The 6252-nt window shown below is 32.2% G+C and overlaps 1 long non-coding RNA gene across 1 annotated transcript; it reads right to left on the bottom strand.

Annotated features, from left to right (window-relative positions):
* Positions 1-770: 770 nt before the first annotated feature.
* Positions 771-5775, bottom strand: LOC143597547 (uncharacterized). Its single transcript, XR_013146930.1, has 3 exons — positions 5534-5775; positions 5333-5442; positions 771-898 (listed from the first exon to the last, which is right to left on the bottom strand). It is a non-coding gene; the product is annotated as an uncharacterized LOC143597547 (long non-coding RNA).
* Positions 5776-6252: the final 477 nt, after the last annotated feature.

Raw genomic sequence — 6252 nt, 5'->3', positions numbered from 1 at the left:
GTGCAGCAACTTAAGAGTTATATTTTGAACATAGTTTTTTTTTAAGGACATGTTTGAGAATAAATTTGTATCTGCATGTTTGGAGAAATTATGAGAATTTTTCAACGACTTAAGAGATTTTAATATCTTTTTTCATGATATTGTAAAATGGGATGTAATTGAGTTTTTGATTGAGTTAATATCTTTTTTCATGAGGTCCCGAAATTATTGGTCATGGAAACGACGAGGTATCATAATAATTAGTTAAGGAATAGAACGATGTTGGCTCAAATTCATTATTTTGGGCAAAACTATTTTATGTAAAAAAGTAGTCAAATGGTAAACATTAGTTGTGGTTGGGCCCATCAAAAAATCAATCAAATCAATCAATCAATCAATCATACCCAGTGAAGTCTCATCATTAGCCAAGCTATAAGTAGGGTATAGGGAGGGTAGATGTAGGCACATTGTACCTCTATCCAACGGGATATGGAATATGTGTGGAATATGTGTGAAATGAATTAAATGGGTAATTTAAGATTTATATAATTATGGATCATGGGCTTAAGCCCATGGTCATTCCTTCTTTCCCTCATAACCCAAGTCCATAACCCATATCCATTTAACCCAACACTAGCCCGACTCATAATAACTCTTATTTCATTTTATTAACCGAAACTCGAAAAACGGGATGTTACATATTCTCTTGTTACTCCAACTCATTTATAGAATTATTCATCGAACTATAATGATGGCATATCATATATAATATGATAGTTCTTATCAGCATTAAAAAAAACCCTGCTTACCCTCATTGACAAATGTTACTGCATTGAGCTTGACAACAAATCTTATTCGCATGCCAAAAAATTCAACAGCGCCATCCTCACCGCCACTAGCAATTAGCCCATGATACTTGCTAAAATTAACAAATAGAATCGTATTAACTACAAAATGAGAAAAGTGTCAAAGTGCAATTTCATGTATCAATAAAACTCATTTTTTTACAATATTCAATGCGCATGGGATTGCATGTTAAGAAAAGATAGAAAATGCCTATATGTAAGAAGTACTTATTTTAGCTATAAGTATAGAAAAAGAAACCACTAATAGCTGCACATATCTAACTACATGACCAGTAATCATATATAATACCCTTTTCTGCCGTACTGGTAAAAGAAGCAATTGAATATTTAAAATCAACTATAATAATTAAGGCAACAAAACATTAATTGATTCGATGAATCATTCAAACCCATATTATAACCCATAATACACTCAAATCAATTGTATTCATTTGCAGCATTTTCATATAAACAAATTAAAGTCATTCCATTTTTGATTCACCAAGCGTCTAACATCAAAATCAAGAAAAAAAACATTTTATAATATGAATTATACACTTTGAAAACCATGAAATGAATTATAAATATGAATTATAAATATATATAAAAAAAGACGGTTAAAACTCCGACCAAACCGGGACGTAAACAACCCTAATATTAAAGTAATAAACATTTCTTACCACAATTCTTCATTTGTCACAAAATTATTGTTCACATCCATGTCTTAAGTTGTCATAAAACATATTGTCCATCGGAATTACTGTATCATAAGTTGTGGTGTTAAACCGTAAACAACAATTTCAAGCGTATTATCTTTTTTTTTAACCAATATAAAGCAACAAAGTTATTATTTCCTTTAGCAAATAAATCAAAGTGAACAGTTATAATACACGAAGTAAAGAAGTAACAATCTGACTATGACACTACTAGAAAAATAGCTTTTGATGACTAACAATTTATGACTCGCGGCTATTTATGACTCGCAAATGCGTGTGTCACAAAAAAAGAGTCATGTTTTCTAAAAATTAGAAGATTTATGACTCACATTTGTACGAGTCATTAAGCAGCAGTCATAAAATGAAAAAAAAAAGCGAGATTTATGACTCTCTTTTTAGCGAGCCATTAAACATTAGTCATAAAATATAACTATCCGATTTTTAAATCTAATATTATTTTTATTATTTTTTTATTCAAATATATATACATCTCTCTTTCTAAAACCCTACCCTACATTGATACATCCTCGGCCGCTCATTTCTTCCCAATCCATGGCCAGTTCATAGCACTACGCCACCACCATGTCAATAACCCCCACCGGCTTACCTCCATGGCTCCTACATCACTCTGAATCTCAAATTCGACCCAGAAAACTGTTCTTCCACATACATGTTTCATGGTTCTGTTCATCTCAGCTCGGCGGCTTCAGTTTCAAGGTTAGATCTACCTCTGAAATGGATAAGGAGAGGAAGATGAGGTAGGCACGATTCTTGGTGGCCTGTGGCAGTACATGACCGGAGATGGTGGTGGCCTTCGGTGTGGTTGTTGTGTAGATAGAGATGGGGATTGAGGATGGTTAAATTGTGTGCTTTATTATTAGGCTTATAATTTTGTAAATATTAATCTATAATTTTTTTTAATTTGGATATCCGTTGATATTTCGGATACGGATTCGGATAGTGAAATCCACTATCCGAAATGTTCGGATATCCAAAACTCCGGATATCTGAAGTTGAACACCCCTAACGACATCCTTTTATATCCATATATACCTTCTGTGTTTGGTAATTGTTACATGTTTTTGATGATTGGCAAGTGAGTTCTTTTGAGCCAATGATTGTGCTACTGTTGTGTTTGATGTCTCAAGAATTTATTATCCTCGATTGCTTATAGGTAAGGATTAATTGATGTTTGCAAAGAATTAATTGTTGAATTAGTCATCTTTCGCTTTTAGCAAATCTACATTAGGACTATAATTAGGTTTCTGTTTGTTCAAGTAAAAGAATATTGCTTTCATAACATGCATAATTATCATTGTAGCTTTGTAATTTGTAATTGTGTGGTTTCCATTACTTGAATGCGCTTAAAACTCATTGTTAACACATGATATGTATTTCTTTAATCTTTGTGTTCTAAAAAATATATGCGTAAAATGATTAAGATATTACCACTTTCGTGATGTTTTCCTAACGAGTTATTACTCTATTTACATAAGTGATATTTACGTGGGTGTCGTTTTGGTTTACTTTTATAGTGATACTATTATAACACTTTAAGTATGTTAAATAGTATGTACTTCACCTCAATTTTTTACCCAATTACTTGCATCTTGCTTTAACTACTCAAATCATGAAGGTATGATGTTTCAGTTGCTGCTTTTGGTTATAGTGTTGTATATTCAAAGGGCAGGATTTTCTCTCTTCAGGTATGCTTTAGTTCGAATATGTAATTTACTATTTTTAATAAGAGGTTGTATTATGTTTATTTCCTTTTCATGGCAAATTTCTAACACTACTATGATAACAATTTGTTACAAATAACAATGTGAGTGGTTTACTGTATTTAATTCTAATTTTTTTACCATCAATTTGTTTTAACAAATTGTTATTCAAAGTTAGCCTCTTTTTAACGTTAAGCGACTCATTCTTTAAATCAAAAGGAGAAGAGAATATGCATTCTTTATCCTTTGAACATATATATACTGTATTATTTAATAAATTTGTTTTTAAACATTATCTTATGGCCATTTATTTTCATAACATTGAGCAGGTAACATGTTGAACTTTAACCACCTGGTTGTCATGGAACTAATTGTTGACATCCTATGGCATTGGTACAATTTTAGTTATTTTTTAATTACTTGCTACTTTATGTTTAGATCATATGGAATGATGTTGGTCTCATTGAAGCTGTGAAATTTTATTTTAGTACAGACAGGATTTTCTAGGCATTATTGATACATGTCTATGATTACATGACATGAGTCTCATCACTTTGGAACTACTTCTAGAATTAATTGTGTCCCAACACTTTGCTTTGCCCAGTGTAGAAAATGTGGTCCGCGGCAACGCGCGGGTACGAATACTAGTGGTTATTAAAACTCGTTATGAATGTATAATTTAATATGGTCCATTGATACAACATAAATACAGGTGAGCCAAGCCCGAGCTCAACCTGGCTCAAGTTTAGGGTCACGAGCCGGCTTGAGGTCGATAATCGAAGCTCGGGCTCGCTTATTGAATTAGCTTACTTTTAGGATCGAGCCCAAACTTGTTTAAGCTCGGCTCGATCGACCCTTTTCACAAGTCTTATTTTATTTTCATGAAGGAGATAGTTCGTGACGGACTTGACATGCTCGTCACTAACAATGTAAGTGTAATTTACTCTTTTGATTATTGGTTTGTATTGGTTTGTTTTGATCGAATATGATTTGACCCAACCAAGTTAGTAATGTCCTTTTTTTTTTCTTCTTAGGTTGGTGGAGGCAAAGAGGTATACACGGATGCGGTTCATGAAGAATGGTCGAGCTATGCGGTTCAGTTTGTTTTTCGAGAATGATTTCTTGTGTTGACTAAACAAATATTTTTTGTAACATTTTGATGTAGAACGTTTAATTAAGAAATAAATGAAAGGTTTATTTTGTATAATTGTGTTATAATTTAAATATTAGTATGCAACATATAATAATAATAATAATAATAATAATAGTAAAATAGTAAAATAATTTATTTTTTTAAATAATAACATGACTCGCAAATTTCCGTGTCATAAATTACAGTCATATAAGCGTGTTATAAATATGAGTCATAAAGTGTAAGTCATAAATGCGAGTCACGAAATGTGAGTCATAAAATGTGAGTCATAAGTTACGACTTGCGAATGTGAGTCATAATATATTTATGACTGGGCTATCAATGACTCGTGTTTGCATGTCATCTGTACCCATTTATGACTCGCAATGCGAGTCATTAAAAGCCTTTTTTCTAGTAGTGTGGGTTCCCATTTTCGTTAAACAATCATAATACATGAAGTCAATAATTAACGATCTCATGACTCATACATAACTACATAAGATAATCAACATTCTTAATTATAATTATGATCATTTCCAACTTAGTCAATAAAGAACCTATAATTAATTATCATTACAAAAACATGACTAAACAAATATAAACATCGTTGATCAATAACGTGTTTAAACCTAAATAACTATTTAAACATAAGTCATCAGTTAATTATTTTTACATTGATCAGAAGTTAATGTATTTAAACCAAAATATTAACCTTCCTAATTAAAGGTGGCAAAGGACTTGTTCAAGTAATTTCATACACTGACCACAAGAGGACCAACAATACCAACATAAACTCAATTTATGTATATTCGTCGATAATAATCACAAAATACATGTTACAGCCACAAATACCCTCTGATATCTAAAATCAACTTTCGTCATCTTCCAACTAGCTAACAAAAAACGAATCAATTAAGATTATAAAGACAATAAACATACCGTCATCAACAATGGCCGACTGGATAGTGAATCTGACAGTTAAATCAAATAAATACAATTGGCAATCTTCTTATATGCTGCCAATAAACATTCGTATCCGACATCATGAACTACAACATTGAATAAAACGTTCAGAAACATGTTTGAAGCAATCGTGATAATGAAATCGAAATAGACGAATTTTAAATGCAAATGGAATACCATAAGAAATTGATGAGACATGACAGTCTGATGCTTGTATGAAATCAGATATACATTAAATCGTCGAAACAGAGCTATCAACGAGTTGGAATAAAAAAACCCTAAATCGTCATTCATCTATTGACCATGGTGGCCAGATTTAATCCTAAATCGAATACCTTAAATCATCGATTAACTGTCGTTCATTGATTCACCATGTTGTTACCATATCAGAACATCAATTTCAATCCAGCTATTAAGAATCAGGGGCCGACTATTAGGAATTGTAGATGAAGAAAAAGATACAACGTAATTATGAAAACGGTGGGCTGGATATAATGAATCTTACTACTCTAATAAATAACTACTACTACATGCCACTTGTCACACTCTCATCCATTCTCATACATTTTAACCCATTTTCTTAAATATGGATACTACATGGGTCATTACCCACCCAATTTATTTGTTATTCAAACCTTTTATCTTTTACCCAATCAAACCCTAGATCCCAAGTATCTCCTAACTCCATCATATATGTCTTTCCATCGGCCCTCTCCATGGCCTCCACCACCACCCCAAGTACCGGCAACGAAATATACCCTCTCCACGACCACCACTACTATCGCCCCTCTCCACTATATATATATATATATATATATATATATATATATATATATATATACATATACGACGCAGCGGTGGACCTCAAAACCTTAAATCTCTTTCTCTCATCTTCA

Source organism: Bidens hawaiensis, unplaced genomic scaffold, assembly GCF_021521415.1.
Source record: "Bidens hawaiensis isolate Kalapana, Puna unplaced genomic scaffold, B.hawaiensis_p1.1 tig00048479_1, whole genome shotgun sequence".
NCBI lineage: Eukaryota > Viridiplantae > Streptophyta > Magnoliopsida > Asterales > Asteraceae > Bidens > Bidens hawaiensis.
Note: the sequence above shows the minus strand (reverse complement) of the source record. Positions and strands in the feature narration are given on the sequence as shown.